Genomic DNA, 24,991 nt, shown 5'->3' with positions numbered 1-24,991 from the left:
TTTTGAAGCTTTGTTAACCTGTCTTCTGTCAGGTAAATCTTCATTTCTACAGAATCTATAAGAGTCCCCAAGAATGGAACTCTTGTGAGAGGAAAAAGAGAACTCTTCTTTTCGTTCACTTTCCATCCATGCGACCTTAGAAATGCCAGAACTAACTCTGTATGAGACTTGGCAGTCTGAAAGCTTGAAGCTTGTATTAGAATGTCGTCTAGGTACGGAGCTACCGAAATCCCTCGCGGTCTTAGTACCGCCAGAAGGGCACCCAGAACCTTTGTGAAGATTCTTGGAGCCGTAGCCAATCCGAATGGAAGAGCTACAAACTGGTAGTGCCTGTCTAAGAAGGCAAACCTTAGATACCGGTGATGATCTTTGTGGATCGGTATGTGAAGGTAAGCATCTTTTAAATCCACTGTGGTCATGTACTGACCCTTTTGGATCATGGGTAAGATTGTCCGAATAGTTTCCATTTTGAAGGATGGAACTCTTAGGAATTTGTTTAGAATCTTTAAATCTAAGATTGGCCTGAAAGTTCCCTCTTTTTTGGGAACCACAAACAGGTTTGAGTAGAACCCTTGTCCTTGTTCCGACCGCGGAACCGGATGGATCACTCCCATTAATAACAGATCTTGTACACAGCGTAGAAACGCCTCTTTCTTTATCTGGTTTGTTGACAACCTTGACAGATGAAACCTCCCTCTTGGGGGAGATAATTTGAAGTCTAGAAGGTATCCCTGAGATATGATCTCTAGTGCCCAGGGATCCTGAACATCTCTTGCCCAGGCCTGGGCGAAGAGAGAAAGTCTGCCCCCCACTAGATCCGGTCCCGGATCGGGGGCTCTCGATTCATGCTGTCTTTGGGGCAGCAGCAGGTTTCCTGGCCTGCTTGCTCTTGTTCCAGGACTGGTTAGGCTTCCAGCCTTGCCTGTAACGAGCAACAGCTCCCTCCTGTTTTGGTGCAGTGGAGGTTGATGCTGCTCCTGTTTTGAAATTCCGAAAGGGACGAAAATTAGACTGTCTAGCCTTAGCTTTGGCTTTGTCTTGAGGTAGGGCGTGGCCCTTACCTCCTGTAATGTCAGCGATAATTTCTTTCAAACCGGGCCCAAATAAAGACTGCCCCTTGAAAGGTATATTAAGTAATTTGGACTTAGAAGTAACATCGGCTGACCAGGATTTTAGCCACAGCGCCCTACGTGCCTGTATGGCGAATCCTGAGTTCTTAGCCGTAAGTTTGGTTAAATGTACTACGGCCTCCGAAATGAAAGAATTAGCTAGTTTAAGGACTCTAAGCCTGTCCGTAATGTCGTCTAGCGTAGATGAACTAAGGTTCTCTTCCAGAGACTCAATCCAAAATGCTGCCGCAGCCGTAATCGGCGCGATACATGCAAGGGGTTGCAATATAAAACCTTGTTGAACAAACATTTTCTTAAGGTAACCCTCTAATTTTTTATCCATTGGATCTGAAAAAGCACAGCTATCCTCCACCGGGATAGTGGTACGCTTAGCTAAAGTAGAAACTGCTCCCTCCACCTTAGGGACCGTTTGCCATAAGTCCCGAGTGGTGGCGTCTATTGGAAACATCTTTCTAAATATTGGAGGGGGTGAGAACGGCACACCGGGTCTATCCCACTCCTTAGTAACAATTTCAGTTAGTCTCTTAGGTATAGGAAAAACGTCAGTACTCGCCGGTACCGCAAAGTATTTATCCAACCTACACAGTTTCTCTGGTATTGCCACGGTGTTACAATCATTAAGAGCTGCTAAGACCTCCCCTAGTAATACACGGAGGTTTTCCAATTTAAATTTAAAATTTGAAATATCTGAATCCAATCTGTTTGGATCAGAACCGTCACCCACAGAATGAAGCTCTCCGTCCTCATGCTCTGCGAGCTGTGACGCAGTATCAGACATGGCCCTAGTATTGTCAGCGCACTCTGTTCTCACCCCAGAGTGATCACGCTTGCCTCTTAATTCTGGTAATTTAGACAAAACTTCAGTCATAACAGTAGCCATATCTTGTAATGTTATCTGTAATGGCCGCCCAGATGTACTAGGCGCCATAATATCACGCACCTCCCGGGCGGGAGATGCAGGTACTGCCGCGTGAGGCGAGTTAATCGGCATAACTCTCCCCTCGCTGTTTGGTGAAATTTGTTCACATTGTACAGATTGACTTTTATTTAAAGTAGCATCAATACAGTTAGTACATAAATTTCTATTGGGCTCCACCTTGGCATTGGAACAAATGACACAGATATCTTCCTCTGAGTCAGACATGTTTAACACACTAGCAAAAAAACTTACAACTTGGTTATAATCTTTTTTAGCAAAAACGTACTGTGCCTCAAAGAGGTACTAAACGATTAAATGACAGTTGAAATAATGAACTGAAAAACAGTTATAGCATCAAACTTTAAAACAACACAACTTTTAGCAAAGGTTTGTTCCCATTAGTAAAATAACAATAATTAAATTTGAAATAAAAAATACAAAGTAACGTTTTTATTCACAGTCACTATAAGAATTCTCACAGCTCTGCTGAGAGAATTTACCTCCCTTCAAAGAAGTTTGAAGACCCCTGAGATCTGTCAGAGATGAACCGGATCATGCAGGAAATATAAAAGTAACTGACTGGAATTTTTTGATGCGTAGCAAAGAGCGCCAAAAACGGCCCCTCCCTCTCCCACACAGCAGTGAAGAGAAACGAAACTGTCACAAATAAAAGCAAAAAAGGCTGCCAAGTGGAAAATAATGCCCAAATATTTATTCACACAGTACCTCAGCAATGTAAACGATTCTACATTCCAGCAAAAACGTTTAACATGATAAATAGTTATTAAAAGGATTAGTGACCTTTAACAGAGTAGTTCCGGTGAAATACCATCCCCAGAATACTGAAGTGTATACATACATGTCATTTTAACGGTATGGCAGGATTTTCTCATCAATTCCATTCAGAAAATAAAAACTGCTACATACCTCAATGCAGATTCATCTGCCCGCTGTCCCCTGATCTGAAGCCTTTACCTCCCTCAGATGGCCGAGAACAGCAATATGATCTTAACAACTCCGGTTAAAATCATAGTAAAAAACTCTGGCAGATTCTTCCTCAAACTCTGCCAGAGAAGTAATAACACGCTCCGGTGCTATTGTAAAATAACAAACTTTTGATTGAAGTCATAAAAACTAAGTATAATCACCATAGTCCTCTCACACATCCTATCTAGTCGTTGGGTGCAAGAGAATGACTGGGACTGACGTAGAGGGGAGGAGCTATATGCAGCTCTGCTGGGTGAATCCTCTTGCATTTCCTGTTGGGGAGGAGTTATATCCCAGAAGTAATGATGACCCGTGGACTGATCACACATAACAGAAGAAATGTATTTCTCAGACTGCTCCTGATGTGCTTAAGTTTTTTTTTCTAATAAAATTGATAACAATATTTCTTCTGTATTCAGATAATTCACAATGCAGTTTTTAAAGTGACATGCTGCACTACTCGCGCTGTGTAACCTGAAAGTGGACTAGAAACTATCACATGAACATCTTTATGTAAAAAAAGATACACAGTGGATATAAAAAGTCTACACACCCCTGTTAAAATGTCAGGTTTCTGTGATGTAAAAAAATGAGACAAAGATAAATCATTTCAGAACTTTTTCCACCTTTAATGTGACCTATAAACTATGCAACTCAATTGAAAAACAAACTGAAATCTTTTAGGTAAAGGGAAATAAAAAAAACTTAAATAATATGGTTGCATAAGTGTGAACACCCTTAAACTAATACTTTATTGAAGCACCTTTTGATTTTATTACAGCACTCAGTCTTTTGACTTGTCAAAATTTGCCCACTCTTCTTTGCAAAAACACTCTAAATCTGTCAGAATGCGAGGGCATCTCCTGTGCACCGCCCTCTTCAGATCACCCCACAGATTTTGAATTGGATTCAGGTCTGGGCTCTGGCTGGGCCATCCCAAAACTTTAATCTTCTTCTGGTGAAGCCATTCCTTTGTTGATTTGGATGTATGCTTTGGGTTGTTGTCATGCTGAAAGATGAAGTTCCTCTTCATGTTCAGCTTTCTAGCAGAAGCCTGAAAGTTTTGTGCCAATATTGTCTGGTATTTGGAACTGTTCATAATTCCCTTTAGCTTAACTAAGGCCACAGTTCCAGCTGAAGAAAAACAGCCCCAAAGCATGATGCTGACACCACAATGCTTCACTGTGGGTATGGTGTTCTTTTGGTGATACTCCAAAGGAAGGCGCACTGCAAATAACAGCTGTAGTCTCACGTAAAAAGTAAAAACTAATTTTATTGATGGCACAAAATTGTAAAAACATAGAAGGGCTCACCAGCCCTGTATAAGCTCACAGGTAAAAAAACACCAGGTGTATCAGGAAACAACGCCGACGCGTTTCACGAAACTGGTATACGACCAACAAGAAACAATACACCACTTTTCTGGAAAAAGTAGAGGACCTAGATAACAGGGGCAGGCGTAATAATTTACGTGGTATTTCTGAGTCAATACAACCATCTGCAATTGAGGGCTGCCTCCAAGATCTATTTTGAACAATAAAAGGCACAAATAGCGCACCAGAAGTAAAAATTGAAAGGGCACATAGAGCGCTAAGAGCTAAGCCACCACCGAAGGCGCCCCCTCGAGACATAGTCCTGAAGTTGCTCAACTTTAAGGATAAAGAGGAAATTCTCCGTCATGAGAGGCAAAAACAGAAGATTACACATGCAGGCAACCACATACAGGTTTTTGCTGACCTGAGCCCTACTACTCTGCAGAAAAGGATAGACTTACATTTCATCACATCAGTCCTTAGGGACCAGAACATTCCATATAGATGGGGCTTCCCAGTAAGCGTCATAGCAACCAAAGGCGTAACCACTGCAGTGTTTAGGAACCTGGAGGATCTCTCTAATTTCAACGAGGCGTTGCAGCTCAACATACCAGACCCAGAGGAAGTACAACTCAACATGAAGGAAAAACACCCAGTAAACGATAGAATGAAAGGCCCACAGAAAGGGAACCTAAGGCCACATACTCCAACAGACTGAAGAAACGGGCTCTACAGATAAATGACTCGGCATCTCAGATAAGCTGGACTGTATTTTCAATTGTTACAATAAGGCTAAAGGTCGTATAATACTGTATTCTTAAGGTTTTTTTTAGTACAGGTTTGGGGGTGGGGATACTACCCTTATAATAGTACTTACTGTTACAGAAATCGAATTGGCGCACTGTTAGCTATTTGAATATAGTGTTAGGAATTCTTGTTGTTAGAGACATAGAAAAGTTATAGCTCACTTTGGGAAACCTGAGAGATCATTATCTCTAACTTGGTAGGTATAATTAAATTATCAAAATGCTGTTTGATTGGGGCGGAGCCAACTTTGAAGCCAGACGGTCGCACATCTCAATAGCTCTGAATATATTACATATAAAAATCAAGTTTTGCGACCGTCTGTGAACAACTTATTCATTATCTTGGCTATTATAGAAGAACAGAAACTGCAGCTGCTCTCAGCAACTAACTTTAGAGAGAGTAACTCCATATAAACAGATCCCCTCAACCCGAGCACGCTCAGCGCTGAATACGAGACCTGCGGTAGCCATCTTGCGGCCTAAACAGCACTCTCAACAGAGAGCAAAATTTACCACAGACTATTATTTCTAATCCCTAACTTAGGGACCTACTGCTCTGTTTGGCTATGGAGGACGCAGAGCGCATTCTGGAACGGATGCATATTCTCTTGGATGGGTGTGCGGGCATGTTCGGATGCCAATTGTCAGTGGTGCCTCAACAGACAGTTACAACGCTTGCAGCACACGCTGCCCGCTCACCCATTTCCAAAGAAGTCCCAGAGTATAGGAGAGATATGGGACCACAGAATCTGTCACCTCCCTCACACCAAACTCGGACCCCCCTGGGAGTGAAACACTTGTCGGCGGCATGCTGCACTACAGCGGTGGATTTCGGTGACAAAATTTTCTTGACTGACTACATGCGTCCCCCATTCAGGGCTAGCCGAGCCTACGTACCATCTGTCGATACAGATTGCAGTGTCCTGGAGAGGTGCTGGGCATCCTGTGTTGCGACTTGCAGTGGCCTGTGGGATCAGTTTCGTGTAGCGGCAGCTTGGAAAGTCGCCTCCACATGTTCAGTGCTGTTCCCTTATTCAGGTGGCCTGAATCAGCATCGCTTGGGCATCAAGATTCAGAATCTCAGCATACCGTACGGGCTTATCCCTAGAGCTCTCGTCTCACTTCACATGACAGGACCTCGGCAGTCTCAGGGGCGCAAAGGTGTCGGCTAAACTTTTATTTTCCTAAGGCTCAGCACTGAGGTAGCACATCATGTATATGTACCTGCTATCAGCCTCTCCTGTGTAAAGGTAGCCCCAACGATAATATAAAGACTTGACTATTGACCTAAGCCTCGGCTTCAGTGACGGTTCTGAACCGGTCCTCTAAGTTCAGAACATTATATTTAAGTCATCATCTACTTTTTGAGAGCCGGTGTGGGTTGACTGACTTCTAAATACACCTAAGGTGGTGAGCGGTGGGTGCTTACAGACTTCCTATAAAACCACACACTTGCCTTCCCACAGACTTTGAAATTGAGGATTATAGGATAGCTCTAGGTCATTAAAATATATCATCTGTTTTAGTCTTTACATTTAAAGTGTTGTTTAGCTATTTACATTTAAGAGACCTAGTATTGTTGGACTTCCTCAGCATCAACGATACAAACTGAGACACTATTTTCCTGCAAATATATCTTATTTTTCAAGAGAAACAATAGGAAATGTATATGGGATAGATGCCTTGCTAGTACTAACATTTATTACTTAACTTTTGTTTGGCTATACGCTTCCTCTTGACTGTTTGAAAGCAGATGTTTATATCTTACAACTTTTGAAAATGGGCAGTACAACAGGCTGAAGTCCTTCCTCACTTATTTACTTCTTCCACTTTTCTATCATATTGCCCCCTTGAAGTAAACAATTTTATCCACTATGTTTTTTTTTTTTAACCCATATGTTGCCTGATGTGTTGTTTCTGCACATTTAGATGATTGTAGGACGAGAGCTCCAACTAAAGTTGTAACTTGTTACTGAATTGTTACCCTCAGATATATTACAGGTTTTTCATTTTAAAAATGATGGCAGGTACAAAGCATAAAATGTAACAGAATAATATACTGATATAGGTTGAAATATCATGTTAGTTGTCAGAGGCTGATTACTGCATTTTATTAGTGGCATGGTTATTATCTATAGGACCACATCTTGCCGTGGGGATAGGGCCCGTGCCCACACGGTAGGATTTTCTAATATATATCTGCTGTCTGGGTTAATTATTACATTTAATCACATAACCGCGTATAGGAACAGTTTGACATTGTTTAATTACATAATTGACTATAAAGTAATATACCTATAATGCAATATATCATATGTAATTCGCCACCATTTTCTCTCGCTTTCATGTTCACTATGTGCTCGCAGGATCTGAAGAGGTTTTGTTTCACTATACAGTAATCTCATACTCCCTAGTCGTATAACCTACCTTAATTGATTTCTGCTACTTAAAAAAGTATGGTCATGTAGGTCTAGGTAGGGGCTGGAATAGTCATTATTTCAGACTAATTTATTAAGCCATAAATACAGAACCGCATACCTGGCCTCAGGCTCTTCCAAAAAAGGGTGGGTGGGTATTCTGTTTAAAAACTCCATACAATTTCAGGCCACATATATAGAAAGGGACAAAGATGGGAGATAATTATAGTGCATCTCCTATTCAACAAGCCGGTCACATTCACGAACGTGTATCTACCAAATAAAGACCAACATCATACATTTAGAACTATATTCCAATCACTATTAGTACATGCCAAGGGAACCCTGTTTATTGGTGGGGATTTTAACTTGCTGCTAGACCCTAATATTGACATATCACCCGGGACCACCAGTAATTCCAAGAAGGTGATTAAGTCAGTAAATAGCCACATTCAACAACTAAGACTTCATGACGTATGGAGAACACTTAACCCTCACACCAAAGATTACACATTCTACTCCCACCCACACACCACATACAAAATAGACCAAACGGAACTATCTATGGCTAAAGACACCAAAATTCTACAGATCACATGGTCGGACCAAGCACCTGTACAATGCACGGTCGAGTGGTCAAATCTGTCACATAAACCGTACATCTGGAGACTAGATGAATACATGCTAGAACACACACTGACTACCGGGGCGGTAGAGAAAACACTGGACAATTACTTTAAGGAGAACAACACAGAGGAAATAGCCCCATTCACTATATGGGAAGCCCACAAGTGTGTAATGAGGGGCGAATTTATAGCACTCAAGGCTAGGGAAAAAAGGGAGAAAAGACAATACCTGAACTCAACACTGGCGCAAATTGGCTTTTTGGAGAAACAACATAAACAGGATCCACAGTCCGTCACCATATTAGAATCCCTAACAAAAATTAGGCAATCCCTTAGAAATCACCTCACAAGAGAACACCAACTCAAGTCCGCACTACTGAAACAGAAACATTTAAACGTACAGGACAAGGCGGGTACCTCACTAGCCAGGGCCCTTAGGAGGCGGCAACTGAATACATATGTGCATGACATCTCAGATAAGCAGGGCAACACACATAGGGATAGCAAGAGTATCGCTGAGGTATTTTGGCAATACTACACAGCACTCTATAACTTACAAGATACTGCTACATCACAATCCATAGACACGTACTTAGCAGACCTAGACCTCCCTGCCTTAGAGAAGGAGGAAGCAGACAGCTTGGATTCCCCTATCACATTAGACGAAATAAAAAAAAGCAATACAAGCTATGCCGAGTGGGAAGAGTCCGGGACCGGACGGCTTCGGCATGAAATACTATCAAAAATACATAGAACACCTAGTAACACCCCTAGCAAATTTATTTAATTCATTCACACCAGCGACAGGCTTTACAGAAAACATGCTAGAGGCCCACATAACTGTCCTGCCGAAACCAGGAAAACAACCGGACCGGTCCGAGCATTTTCGCCCGATATCACTCCTGAACTCGGACATCAAAATGTTTGCCAAAATCCTAGCTAATAGAATTAATCTATACCTACCTAAACTGATCAACACTGACAAGGTGGGGTTTGTACCAGGAAGAGAAGCACGGGATAATACGTTAAAAGCCCTTCAAATCATATCTTATGTCAAAACTAACAAAATACCGGCGGTAATAGTTTCCACAGATGCTGAAAAGGCATTTGACAGGGTAAATTGGCAATTCCTAAAAGCAACCATGCAAAGAATGAAATTCGGCAACAAATTCTTAACCCAAGTCTTCTCTCTGTATACACATCCTACAGCCAAAGTTAAGGTAAACAGCCTTTTGTCAGACAAATTCTGTATAAGGAATGGGACGAGACAGGGGTGCCCGCTCTCCCCGGTGCTCTCTGCGTTGATGATAGAGGCGCTAGCACAGAAAAACATAATTTATGCTTACCTGATAAATTTCTCTTGTAGTGTAGTCAGTCCACGGGTCATCCATTACTTATGGAATATATCTCTTCCCTAACAGGAAGTTGCAAGAGGATCACCCAAGCAGAGCTGCTATATAGCTCCTCCCCTCACATGTCATATTCAGTCATTCGACCAAAACCAGACGAGAAAGGAGAAACCATAGGGTGCAGTGGTGACTGGAGTTTAATTAAAATTTAGATCTGCCTTAAAGACAGGGCGGGCCGTGGACTGACTACACTACAAGAGAAATACATTTATCAGGAAAGCATAAATTATGTTTTCTCTTGTTAAGTGTAGTCAGTCCACGGGTCATCCATTACTTATGGAATACCAATACCAAAGCTAAAGTACACGGATGAAGGGAGGGACAAGGCAGGAACTTTAAACGGAAGGAACCACTGCCTGAAGCACCTTTCTCCCCAAAACAGCCTCCGAAGAAGCAAAAGTGTCAAATTTGTAAAATTTTGAAAAAGTGTGAAGTGAAGACCAAGTTGCAGCCTTGCAAATCTGTTCAACAGAGGCCTCATTTTTAAAGGCCCAGGTGGAAGCCACAGCTCTAGTAGAATGAGCTGTAATCCTTTCAGGAGGCTGCTGTCCAGCAGTCTCATAGGCTAAACGTATTATGCTACGAATCCAAAAAGAGAGAGAGGTAGCCGAAGCCTTTTGACCTCTCCTCTGTCCAGAGTAAACGACAAACAGGGAAGAAGTTTGACGAAAATCTTTAGTTGCCTGCAAATAGAACTTCAGGGCACGGACTACGTCCAGATTATGCAAAAGTCGTTCATTCTTTGAAGAAGGGTTAGGACACAATGATGGAACAACAATCTCTTGATTGATATTCCTGTTAGAACTACCTTAGGTAAAAACCCAGGTTTAGTACGCAGAACTACCTTGTCTGAATGAAAAATCAGATAAGGAGAATCACAATGTAAGGCAGATAACTCAGAGACTCTTCGAGCCGAGGAAATAGCCATCAAAAACAGAACTTTCCAGGATAACAGCTTGATATCAATGGAATGAAGGGGTTCAAATGGAATGCCTTGAAGAACGTTAAGAACTAAGTTTAAGCTCCACGGCGGAGCAACAGTCTTAAACACAGGCTTAATCCTAGCTAAAGCCTGAACGTCTGGAACTTCTGCCAGACGTTTGTGTAGAAGAATAGACAGAGCAGAAATCTGTCCCTTTAACGAACTAGCAAATAAGCCCTCTTCTAAACCCTCTTGTAGAAAAGACAATATCCTAGGAATCCTAACCTTACTCCATGAGTAACTCTTGGATTCGCACCAATATAAATATTTACGCCATATCTTATGGTAAATTCTTCTGGTAACAGGTTTCCTAGCATGTATTAAGGTATCAATAACCGACTCCGAGAAGCCGAGCTTTGATAGAATCAAGCGTTCAATCTCCATGCAGTCAGCCTCAGAGAAATTAGATTTGGATGTTTGAAAGGACCCTGAATTAGAAGGTCCTGTCTCAGAGGTAGAGACCATGGTGGACAGGACGACATGTCCACTAGGTCTGTATACCAGGTCCTGCGTGGCCACGCAGGCGCTATCAGAATCACCGAAGCTCTCTCCTGTTTTATCTTGGCAATCAATCGAGGAAGCATCGGAAATGGTGGAAACACATAAGCCATGTTGAAGACCCAAGGGGCTGTCAGAGCATCTATCAGCACCGCTCCCGGGTCCCTGGACCTGGATCCGTAACAAGGAAGCTTGGCGTTCTGGCGAGATGCCATGAGATCCAGATCTGGTTTGCCTCAACGATGAATCAGTTGAGCGAAGACCTCCGGATGAAGTTCCCACTCCCCCGGATGAAAAGTCTGGCGACTTAGAAAATCCGCCTCCCAGTTCTCCACGCCTGGGATGTAAATCGCTGACAGGTGGCAAGAGTGAGACTCTGCCCAGGGAATTATCTTTGAGACTTCCAACATTGCTAGGGAACTTCTGGTTCCCCCTTGATGGTTGATGTAAGCCACAGTCGTGATGTTGTCCGACTGAAATCTGATGAACCTCAGAGTTGCTAACTGAGGCCAAGCTAGAAGAGCATTGAATATTGCTCTTAACTCCAGAATATTTATTGGGAGGAGTTTCTCCTCCTGAGTCCATAACCCCTGAGCCTTCAGGGATTTCCAGACTGCGCCCCAACCTAGAAGGCTGGCGTCTGTCGTTACAATCGTCCAATCTGGCCTGCGAAAGGTCATCCCCTTGGACAGATGGGGCCGAGAAAGCCACCATAGAAGAGAATCTCTGGTCTCTTGATCCAGATTTAGCAGGGGGGACAAATCTGAGTAATCCCCATTCCACTGACTTAGCATGCACAATTGCAGCGGTCTGAGATGCAGGCGCGCAAATGGTACTATGTCCATTGCCGCTACCATTAAGCCGATTACTTCCATGCACTGAGCTACTGACGGGTGTGGAATGGAATGAAGGACACGGCAAGCATTTAGAAGTTTTGATAACCTGGCCTCCGTCAGGTTAATTTTCATCTCTATAGAATCTATAAGAGTCCCTAGGAAGGGAACCCTTGTAAGTGGTAATAGAGAACTCTTTCCCACATTCACCTTCCACCCATGCGACCTCAGAAATGCCAGAACTATCTCTGTATGAGATTTGGCAGTTTGAAAACTTGACGCTTGTATCAGAATGTCGTCTAGGTACGGAGTCACCGCTATGCCTCGCAGTCTTAGTACCGCCAGAAGTGAGCCCAGAACCTTTGTAAAGATTCTTGGAGCCGTAGCTAATCCGAAGGGAAGAGCTACAAACTGGTAATGCCTGTCTAGGAAGGCAAATCTTAGGTACCGATAATGATCCTTGTGAATCGGTATGTGAAGGTAGGCATTCTTTAAGTCCACTGTGGTCATGTACTGACCCTCTTGGATCATGGGAAGGATGGTTCGAATAGTTTCCATTTTGAATGATGGAACTCTTAGGAATTTGTTTAGGATTTTTAAGTCCAAGATTGGTCTGAAGGTTCCCTCTTTCTTGGGAACCACAAATAGATTTGAATAGAATCCTTGCCCGTGTTCCGTCCGCGGAACTGGGTGGATCACCCCCCATTAGTAAGAGGTCTTGTACACAGCGTAGAAACGCCTCTTTCTTTATTTGGTTTGCTGATAACCTTGAAAGATGAAACCTCCCTTGTGGAGGAGAAGTTTTGAAGTCCAGGAGATATCCCTGAGATATGATCTCCAACGCCCAGGGATCCTGGACATCTCTTGCCCAAGCCTGGGCGAAGAGAGAAAGTCTGCCCCCCACTAGATCCGTTTCCGGATAGGGGGCCCTCTCTTCATGCTGTCTTAGGGGCAGCAGCAGGTTTCTTGGCCTGCTTGCCCTTGTTCCAGGACTGGTTAACTTTCCAGCCCTGTCTGTAACGAGCAACAGCTCCTTCCTGTTTTGGAGCGGAGGAAGTTGATGCTGCTCCTGCCTTGAAGTTACGAAAGGCACGAAAATTAGACTGTTTGGCCTTTGATTTGGCCCTGTCCTGAGGTAGAGCATGGCCCTTACCTCCCGTAATGTCAACTATAATTTCTTTCAAGCCGGGCCCGAATAAGGTCTGCCCTTTGAAAGGAATTTTAAGCAATTTAGAAGTCACGTCAGCTGACCAGGATTTAAGCCATAGCGCTCTGCGCGCTTGGATGGCGAATCCGGAGTTCTTAGCCGAAAGTTTGGTTAAATGTACGACGGCATCAGAAACAAATGCGTTAGCTAGCTTAAGTGCTTTAAGCTTGTTCATAATTTCATCCAATGGAGCTGTGCGAATGGCCTCTTCCAGAGACTCAAACCAGAATGCCGCTGCAGCAGTGACAGGCGCAATGCATGCAAGGGGCTGTAAGATAAAACCTTGTTGAACAAACATTTTCTTAAGGTAACCTAATTTTTTTATCCATTGGATCTGAAAAGGCACAACTATCCTCCACCGGGATAGTGGTACGCTTAGCTAAAGTAGAAACTGCTCCCTCCACCTTAGGGACCGTCTGCCATAAGTCTCCTGGGGTGGCGTCTATAGGAAACATTTTCCTAAATATGGGAGGAGGGGAAAAAGGCACACCAGGTCTATCCCACTCCTTGCTAATAATCTCTGTAAGCCTTTTATGTATAGGAAACACGTCAGTACACACCGGTACCGCATAGTATCTATCCAACCTACATAATTTTTCTGGAATTGCAACCGTGTTACAATCATTCAGAGCCGCTAATACCTCCCCTAGCAATATGCGGAGGTTCTCAAGCTTAAATTTAAAATTAGAAATCTCTGAATCCAGTCTCCCTGGATCAGATCCGTCACCCACAGAATGAAGCTCTCCGTCTTCATGTTCTGCAAACTGTGACGCAGTATCTGACATGGCTCTCACATCATCCGCGCGCTCTGTCCTTAACCCAGAGCCATCGCGCTTGCCTCTTAATTCTGGCAATTTAGATAATACTTCTGTCATAACAGTAGCCATGTCTTGCAAAGTGATTTGTAAGGGCCTCCCTGATGTACTTGGCGCCACAAAATCACGCACCTCCTGAGCGGGAGGCGAAGGTACTGACACGTGAGGAGAGTTAGTCGGCATAACTTCCCCCTCGTTGTCTGGTGATAATTTCTTTACATGTAAAGATTGACTTTTATTTAAAGTAACATCAATGCAATTAGTACACAAATTTCTATTGGGCTCCACATTGGCCTTTAAACATAGTTAACAAAGAGATTAATCTGTGTCAGACATGTTTAAACAGACTAGCAATGAGACTAGCAAGCTTGGAAATACTTTTCTAAATAAATTTACAAGCAATATAAAAAACGCTACTGTGCCTTTAAGAAGCACAAAAAGCTGTCACAGTTGAAATAACAATGAACCAAATTAGTTATAGCAACCAATCTTTCACAATAAATGTATTAAGTTAGCAAAGGATTGCACCCACCAACAAATGGATGATTAACCCCTTAATACCCAAAAACGGATAACAATTTAATAATTAACGTTTTTATCACAGTCAAAACACACTGTCACAGGTCTGCTGTGACTGATTACCTCCCTCAAAATGAATTTTGGAGACCCCTGAGCTTTCTAGAGACGTCCTGGATCATGGAGGATGAAGTAGACAGATTGTGACTGAATTTTTACTGCGCAAAAAAGCGCTAAAATAGGCCCCTCCCACTCATATTACAACAGTGGGGAAGCTCAGTTAACTGTTTCTATGCAGAAAACAAAGATAGCCATGTGGTAAAAATCATGCCCCAATAAGTTTTATCACCAAGTACCTCACAAAAAACGATTAACATGCCAGAAACCGTTTTGAACATACATTTTAAAAGTAATGAAGTGTTATTAATAAGCCTGCTACCAGTCGCTTTTACTGCAGTTAGGGCTCCTACATTACTTTAGTATTAACAGTATTTTCAGAGTCAATTCCATTCCTTAGAAAAATACATTCAGTGTACACACACTCATCAGCCTAATACCAGTCGCTATCACTGCATTTAAGGCTGAACTTACGTTACATTGGTATCAGCAGTATTTTCTCAGTCAATTCCATTCCTCAGAAAAATAATTTACTGCACATACCTCGTTTGCAGGGGGGCCCTGCATGCTATTCCCCTTTTCTGAAGTTACCTCACTCCTCAGATGAGAACAGCCAGTGGATCTTAGTTACGTCTGCTAAGATCATAGAAAACGCAGGCAGATTCTTCTTCTAATGCTGCCTGAGAACAAACAGCACACTCCGGTGCCATTTAAAATAACAAACTTTTGATTGAAGAAATAAACTAAGTTAAAAAACACCACAGACCTCTCACAACGACCTATCTTTAGTTAGGTTGCAAGAGAATGACTGAATATGACATGTGAGGGGAGGAGCTATATAGCAGCTCTGCTTGGGTGATCCTCTTGCAACTTCCTGTTAGGGAAGAGATATATTCCATAAGTAATGGATGACCCGTGGACTGACTACACTTAACAAGAGAAATTAGAAATAACAAACAGGTGACAGGCGTCTTAATAGGCAACACTGAACACAAGCTGGCCCTATACGTGGACGATGTCCTTCTTACACTCACAAATGTAGACTTAGCTTTACCAAATGCAATCGAAATGTTTCGAGAATTCGGGCTAGTATCCAACTTTTTAGTTAACACCACCAAATCCGAAATGATAAATGTATCGTATAATGACGAGAAAAAAAAATATAAAAAAAAATATTAAAAAATTGAGGAGAATTTGGTGGCGGATCTTTCCAGTTGGAAGAACAAATCTATTTCATGGGTGGGCAGAATAAATGTAATAAAAATGAATGTCCTCCCAACAATATTATACTTACTGCAGACAACACCAATACACTTGCCACTTAATTACCCAACCTGGATACAATCAGACCACGGATTGCGAAACAAACCATGTATTATATACAGTGTATCTTCTTTCCTGTAAATGTGACCATATTTACATTGGTTGTACAAAGAGAAAAACCTTGAAAAGGTTCAGTGAGCATCTTTATAATATAAGAACGAAGTTTGATAAGCATAGCGTGCCAGTTCACTTTACAACAGTACATGGCAGTGATACACGAGACTTAAATATTCAAATTATCGATTGGGTACCCCCAGGAACGACTTATAGATTACTCCACCTTAGGAGGAAAGAAACTGAATGGATCTATAGGTTGAGAGGTTTGGCTCCATTAGGCCTTAATATAAACCTTGATGTACAAGCTTTTTTGTAATTAATTATTTTTTTTTATCTATGTTTATGAGGTTTTTTCTGTTAAACAGTGATTTTAATTTGAGTGTACTTATTAAAGTGTTTTTAATGTTTCATATATAGAATTTGGTTTTATTCTCATGTCAAGCGTTTTACTCTTTAAGATGAACTTTATTGCTCTTCGTATGTATTTATATAACATCAGTTGTGTTTTTAATAGTATGCTTATATTTGCACGTGATGAATTGAAATTACATTGAATGAATATGAGCTCTACCAATCATGGTAATCGAGAACCTGTATATAAGGACTATTATCATCTAAGACCAAATACTCTTGAGAAAGCCCGGGTGTCACCGGCAAAACGCGTTGAGCTATTTTGGTCTGTTCGAGGATCCGTAGAAGGTGAAAGGACTCACAGTGACGTGTACAGACGGCTACGTAACTGTTACACAAGCGCGGAACTTTTGAAATCTTTTCTCCCGGCTCACGCAGGCATTGGCAGCTGTACGCTGTGAAGATACCGATCTCTCCATTGGGGCTGTTATTTGTCTCTCTAGTAAGTGTGTATTACTAGTGTGTGGCAATTTTGTACATTAAATACTACCTTGAATCGGATTTGCGCTGTCTCCTATTTTTTCACTATAGCTTTACACAGGCTGACAGACTGGTGCACAAACAGTGGGTCCAACTTGACAGACATATCTTAGGAGTAAGTTACGCCGGAATTGCGGCATGGACCCCCAAAAAACAAAGGCCTGAAATTATACATCAGTACCCCATACAGACAGAATTTTTCGCAACATGGGACAAATCGACGGCCACCTCCACAAATATCTCAAATGCACTTTCTCCAATGTTACCTATATGTAACAATACCACACTACCCTGGAACTATAAAGACATCCACACAGAGAATGGTAGTCACATTAAAAACAGAACCGTAGCAATATTTTACCAGGGCAGAAAATGCAGGACATTGGAAGACATTAAGGAAAGCCACCCCGACATAAACATGAACTGGAACTCAAACACGCAGATGTGCCACTACATCAATACCCACCCTCACAAACAGCAATTAACTAGACGGGTAACACCATTTGAAAACTTATGTCTGCAGAACAACACACCCAGACACGCAATATCCATACAATACAAACAACTAACAATCAACGACGAGCAACAGCTCGCAACATACACTAGAGCTTGGGAGAAGGAACTGGGAACCAATATATATCCTAACGACTGGTACAGAGCATTCCTGACCACTAAAAAGTAATCCATATCCACTAGGGTACTGGAGAAAAACTACAAATTTCTTACAAGGTGGTACCTTACTCCAAGTAGACTCCACAAGATCTATAAGACAGCGAGTAACATGTGTTGGAGAGGGTGCGGCGAGGTGGAGACCCCATACATATTTGGTGGAAATGTGACAGATTGGACACATTCTGGGTAGAGTTACTCAAACAAATGTCATACATAATAGGGAAACAGTTACCTAATTACCCGCTTATCCTTTTCTTTATGGCAATTCCCAAACTCACTAATAGCATAGCAAACACCCTGTTGATATGGTTAATCAACTGCGCCAAAATATTAATACCAAAGCATTGGAAAACCAACATAGTGCCCACGGTATCAGAATGGAGGACACAGGTAGAGAGATACCACCACCTTAGATCAGGCACGATAGAAACCCATGAACTAATGGTAGATATCTGGAAGGAATACATTCTCAGTACGAGACGCGCAGATTCCCGAACCATAAACACATGAAAACACACAAAGCTCACGATATGCAGAAAATGCAAACTTTCAATACACTCTAAATAGACTTAGTGCACCCAGGACTAGACAATTCTGAATCTTCAACAGTGTATACTGCCTTAGCCTCATAGCCCAAAACAATATATTCCCAAGCATACTCAGTATTAAGACTTGTACTCCCTGAATATACCCTTAATCTAATTTATATTAAACACAAAGTGCTATTCATGGGTTATCTAGTTTTAGTATCAACTATAGTTTGTACAGGTTCAATTTTGGCAAAAGTTAAGAGTGTTCGACATTACTTGGTTCTACATGACTTATTGCTTCCCTATCCCTCGGACCCCCTACTGAACCCAAACTTTATCCCAATATGGTTTATAAGTGAATTAGTTCATAGGCCCATGAGAGGTCTATACAACTGAAATGTGGTCTTCATAAGAAATACACTGATGTAAAGAGAGTAATTTAATGTGCAAAAGGCGTGACTTATGATGTATATGTTTTTGTATAGACAGCACTATGAATCGCTATGTTGAAAAACTATATTGTAACACTCTCGTTGTATGCTCTGTACATTCAACTCATGATGTGTATGTTCACTTGATCTAAATAAAGCTCTTTTGAAAAAAAGAAAAAAAAAAAAAAGATATAACTCAACATTTGCCCAGAAACCACATCCCATTGTACAGGGACATTAAGCATACAAACCAGATGCTCGGAACAGAATTAGCAAGGCAGTGTGCCTCTCACTGGCAGGCAGTTAGTTTCCATATCTGTTCAAATACATTTACTCAGAAATCTTGCAAAACTATAAGTAAAGGGAAAAAGGAAACTAGACAGTATTTGTATTGTAATAGAATCTGAAATGCACAGCCAATGACGTTACCACAGGTGCAGAAAGAATACATGACTACAAACAAATGTGCCCTATAGCGTTATACTCTGCAAATCAGCTGCACAGTTAAAAAAATAAACATTAAAAGGGACATCAAAGCGAACATTTTTCTTTCATGATTCAGATAGAAAATGCAATTTTAAACGACTTTCCAATTTTGTTCTTTTATCTAATGTGCTTGTATCCTTTGTTGAAGGAGCAGTAATGCACTACTGGGAGCTATTTGAAAGCCAATGACAACAGGCTTATATGTGCAACCACCAATCAGCAGCTTCTATGGCTACCTAGGTATTTTTTTTCAACAAAAGAGAAAAACAAATTAATTAATAGAAATAAATTGGAAAGTTATTTAAAACTGCATGCACTATCTGAATCATGAAAGAAAAAGTTTGGGTTGCATGTTCCTTTGATGCGCATGACGAGGCATCCGCGTCATGCACATAGCTATCTGTACACCCATGATGAGCCTTTTTCATCATTAAGGGGAATTGACTATTAAAACAAAATTTATGCTTCCCTGATAAATATTTTCTTTTTGGAATGATGATAGTCCACAGTCCTCCATAACATATGGGGTATATTCCTTGCCACTAGGAGGAGGTAAAGAACCCATAACAGAGCTTAAAAAATCCCTCACACCTCTCTAAGTTTAGTGTATAGCCAAGTAGAGAATAGGAAACATATAAGCAAGAAAGACAAAGCAGAGAGTCTATAGAGGTGTCATTAGAACTGTCGCCCCCAAAAATTGAAATGGGCGGTGTGTGTGGACCATCTTCATTCCAAAAGAAAATCAGGTAAGCATACATTTTGTTTTACAATCCAACACAAAATAACAACAACAACAAAAAATCACACTGTAAATAATAAACATCAATAACCGTTGTCAAAGCCATCCTATAAAAAAAAAAAAAAAAAACACACAACGGAAGATGACTAGGAATCCTAAAGGAATAACAAGAAAACCTTCTGGAAGAACACTAATTAAAAAAGGCCTTCCAAGCACAGGGATAAAACCTTTGTGTTATAGGCTTTCTGGTCTGAATCAAAGTTTCAAAACCTAAACTGTGAAACCTCCAAGTCTCAAAACTAGACTCAAAGGTTCAAGTATGATTCTTGGAAACAGGTATGCTAAATGAAAGTCCCATCTGCACCCCAAGGCTTCTAATAGGAGAGCCTTTGTAATATTTCATCTCGCACAAAAGCTTGGAAGCAGGTGATTTAAATGAGGTCATCAGATCTATGTCCTGTAAGCCGATTAAGAATTCTAAGCAATCGAAATGTCCTAATGAAGATACCACTCTCTTTGATGGACTGATTGATTGCTGAGATGAACTGCCAATAGGGAGCAATGAGCGCACTCTGCCTAAGAAATAGTTTTAGACACTTCCTGTATGGCCAGCGGACATTCCCCTTAATGAATCATGAAGGCTGCGGCCTTGTCCGGCTGGAGACTAAACTTTTCCTCCCTCAATAGAGGCTAAGGTTGAAAGCAAGAAGATTACTTGAAGTTCCAGAATGTTGATTGGTAACCTTGCCTATAGAGAAAACCAAACTCCTTACACTCTTTGAGAAACCCAGACCCCCCCCCCCCCAGCAAGACTGGCGTCTGTCAGCACAATAGTTCAAGACTGACTAAGGAAGGATGCCCACAGGGTCAAATACAGACTGACAGAACATCCAAAGCAATCTGTATGCCAATGTAAATAATTATTTGACCACTGAGGTAGCAAGCCATTAGAGGGATCTCATGTGAAAAAGCAGGGCAAAATAAACTGTAAAAGCTACCATAAGTCCCACTACCACCATTTACTAAGCCAGGGCATCGACAACCCAGGGAGCCACTGGCTCCTAGAATTTTACCCCTGGCTCCTAACATTTTGAATTATTCTATATATCTATATAGAAATACCACTGTCGGGATCCTAAAAGTTTTTCTGACTCCTAAATATTCTTACTGGCTCCTAATTTTTAAACTGATTTGTTGACCACTTCATTAAGCTACCAATGGTATTTAGTTCATGGTAGGAAGAGACACACCCTCTGAATCCTACATTGTGAAGTTCCACGTGGAAACTAGATGCATAAGGAATGAGTCTTAATATGATTCCTGTAAATGCTACCCTAAACAGTATACAATGAGCCTTTGGGGTACATAAATACTCAACCATGGTCTTGATGAAAACAGAAACTGGAGAGTATGAGCAATAGCTATTAACAGGAAAGAAGCTTGCACTAGTATGTCATTCATATAAGGAGCAACTGAAATGTCCTTATTCTGCGCACTGGCAAGATTTCATCCAATATGGGTGGTAAACTGACGTTTTGCAGATATACAAACCTCAGGAACTGAAAGTAATCCCTGTGTATAGGGATGCACAGCTAAGAATACTAGAAGTCTATACTAGCCATAAATTGACACTTTGGATGAAAGGTACAAAACAGTTGGTAAGGGTTCCCACTTGTATTTTGGGAACATTTCTAACATGTTTAGAGATATGAAATCCGGAACAGGACTGTAAAGCCCTATGGACAATGAACCGATTGGGGTAAAAACTCTTGACTATGAGGTTACACAGGTACTGCAATTAATTTATTCCCCTATCCTCCAAATCCTTATATAAAGGCTGCTGCCTCAGAAGGATCTTTGGCAGCATGAGATAGGACAACTGGTCGATAAGGAAGACTGCTTCAAAGAGAACAAAACTCTCAAACTCTTAAAGGACACAAATAATCAGTCTGGATATCCAAACTATGTTTCCTGATGGATCCAAAAATATATAAACTTTAAAAAAAGTTTATTGAATCTGTACATGATATAAGTAGCAGCTCTGGTATACATGTACCTTCTTAAAGGGCTAGTAAACACCAAAATGTTATTGTTTAAAAAGATAGATAATCTCTTTATTTAGAATTCCCAGTTTTGCATAACCAACACTGTTAAAGAAATATACTTTTTACCTCTGTAATTACCTTGTATCTAAGCTTCTGCAAAATGCTTCCTTATCTCAGATCTTTTGACAGACTTGAATTTCAGGCAATTAGTGCTGACTCCATGTGCGTAAGCCAGGGGCGTATTAAGGCAGAGACCAACAAGGCCCGTGCCTAGGGCTGCAGATTGGAGGGGACGGAAGCTTGGCAGCACTTTTTGCGTGTTAAGTCAGTGTGTGACTAGTCAAATGGGCTCTGTCGAAACTCACAATCAGGGCCGGTTTGGCCCACCAGGCCCATGGGGCAGACTGTACAACACAGCAGCCAGTCAGCAGTGAGCAGCTGGGAGGGAGCCAAGGCCGTGACAGAGCGTCCTGCTTTAAGCGATCTGCGCTAGCATATTACAAGGCGGCATCTCCACTGCGCTCCAAGTTAGCACTGTGCGCATCACAGGAAGGAGGGTAATGGAATGTGAATCTGTGTGACCACCATGAGAGCCACGGCACACATGCAGAGCTGTGACCGTGCCAAGTTAGTACTGTAATGGGGGTTGTGGGTCAATGGGCTGCTGCCTGGGCTTGTATTTATGCGACTGCAACTTACAAGTAACACACAGTACACAGACTCACTTACGACTCTCACTCACTTCAAGTGAATGAGTCAAGTGACTGTGGGTCTCAGTACTGTGTGTCTGACTTAGAAAATGCCACTCCAAGGCACTAGCAGTGGCACTGTGGCAGCCAATAAATATATAGTGTGTCCCTGTGCTGGTTGTTGTATAAAATATACCATGTCCCTGCATTAGATGTCATAAAATATATTGTGTATCTGCAGTAGGTGCTATATAAAAATGTATTATGTCCCTGCATAAAATATATTGTGTTCCTGCTTTAGATGTTATGAGAAAAATATACAGTGTCCCTGCATTTGTTGGTGTATGAAATATACTGTGCCCCTGCAGTAGGTGTTGTATAAAATATACTGTGTTCCTGCAGTGGGTGTTATATAAAAAAAATATATACTATGACCCTGTATTTGGTGTCATAAAATATAGTGTCCCTTCATTGGGTCCTAAATAGAAATTGATGTGTATATGTATGTGTGTATGCATGTATTTATGTATGTGTGTGCGCGCAAGTGTTTTTTGCAAGCCCTGGTGAACATTTACTTTAGAAATGCCATGAAAATAAAAACATGGTACTCCCTGACCAAAATTATTATGGCCAAAAATGGCCTAAAACAGGGGGGCAGCTGAATTCTGAGTGCCTAGGGCAGCACAAAACCTAAATACGCCATTGGCGTAAGCACAATGTTATCTATATGACACACATGAACTAATGCCCTCTAGCTGTGAAAAACTGTCAAATGCATTCAGATAAGAGGCTGCCTTCAAGGGCTTAGAAATAAGCAAACCTAGATTTAGCTTTCAACTAAGAATACCAAAAGAACAAAGCAAATTATTAAGATGTTCAAAATGACATGCCCTATCTGAATCATGAAAGTTTAATTTGGACTTTACTATCCCTTTAAGTGTTTGCACATATTTATATTGCCATGTAGCCTTACAGACTAAAAGAACAGCACATATAGACCAACATGTACACAGATATTTGTAAACCCATGTCCAGATAAATAGAGACTGTGTATACTTTAGAAAGTAAATATGCAATGTAAATAGACCATGGAAATATTCATTGCTCAGTGCATGATAAACTGATGTGCATACATATAAAATTACCCATACAATAGGTACAAAAGATACCAATAGACATCTCTAAAAGGCTCTCCACTGTAAATGAAAATATTCATGATCAATATCTGCATAGAGATCTCTTTTATACATGTTATGTGTAATTTATACCAATAGATCTCATCTCCTGCACTAAAATACAGATAAATCCTGCATTAGGAAATAAACCTGCAGAGTGCAATGCATGGAAGGTATATCCATACCTAGAGGGTATATACTATAGAATTGAGTACACTAATAGTATAGGATATGTAATGTCTTGCATATCTACAGAGACATGAGTTCTGTCTACGTAAACATTATTATTTGTGCTGCTGAACATGCAATACACAGACATCTCTTAGCAATTTGTATATCCAAATAGTGCACAAAACCTGCATAATGTACATTACTGCAACTAATATTCCAAAGAGCATGAAATGTACAACAGAATATAAAATGCAGATTGACATAAAAAACAAAGAAAACACAACTGTTTTCATCCCCTGGCAATGATGGGAGTACAATGCTTTATTAACTTATAAGTATTAATAGAACAGAAAGTTATAATAAATGGTAATATCTCCATATGTCATTATGTTCAGTACAATATAAAATTGCACATATTATAGTAAATTAGGTACATAAGAATGTGTTGTGGTGTAATAGCTGCTTAAAGGTCCTTGCAAAAAACCACCTACATATTGATTATAAAATCAACCTACAGGTTATCAGCATAAGAAATATTTTGCACATTTACCTTAGGAGACCCCAGATTTATGCTTACGCTTACTTATTTTGGGGACAGCCTCTAAACAAACTGCCACTATTTTGGATATATTATTTTTAGCTTCAGGAGTTTCCCCTGAGTGAGAAGTACAAGGCAAATTCCTTCAGGAAAGTGGACTGTTGCAGCTGATATGTATGCAAAATATGAGGTATACAATTCTTACAGATTTGAGTGACCTGGCATACTGGAACATATTTGTAAGATAAAGAGATATCAGAAAACTGACTCCTTAGAGATAACAGTGGGGATAGAGGCATTTTGTTCCAGATTTTACTTATAATAATGTATACAAAGACATTGTATACAAGTAATAGTACCGACAATACCTGGTAGAGCGCCCTCTACACTAAGTTTACACTCCCTCAGACACTTCAATTATCACACAGTTTAGAAACTACTACAGACCCTATATATTATATAGCGATTGAGTATGGGTACTCACACCCTTCCTGGGACTGGCAGGCACTAGAAAAAAGTTTAAAATCTGGTCCCAACTGTAGCAGAAGAGAATCTAGATGCAGAGGCTCCATATTGAGAGAGAAAAGCATGAGAACACAGGGGGCGGAGCTACAGCAGGTGGCCATGTTAAAAAGTTAAAACACATTTGGTTCTTTTTAAATAAAAAAA

This window comes from Bombina bombina, chromosome 1 (genome assembly GCF_027579735.1).
Source record: "Bombina bombina isolate aBomBom1 chromosome 1, aBomBom1.pri, whole genome shotgun sequence".
NCBI classification, from domain to species: Eukaryota; Metazoa; Chordata; class Amphibia; order Anura; family Bombinatoridae; genus Bombina; species Bombina bombina.
The sequence above is the reverse complement of the archived record's forward strand: the minus strand, read 5'-3'. Positions refer to the sequence as shown.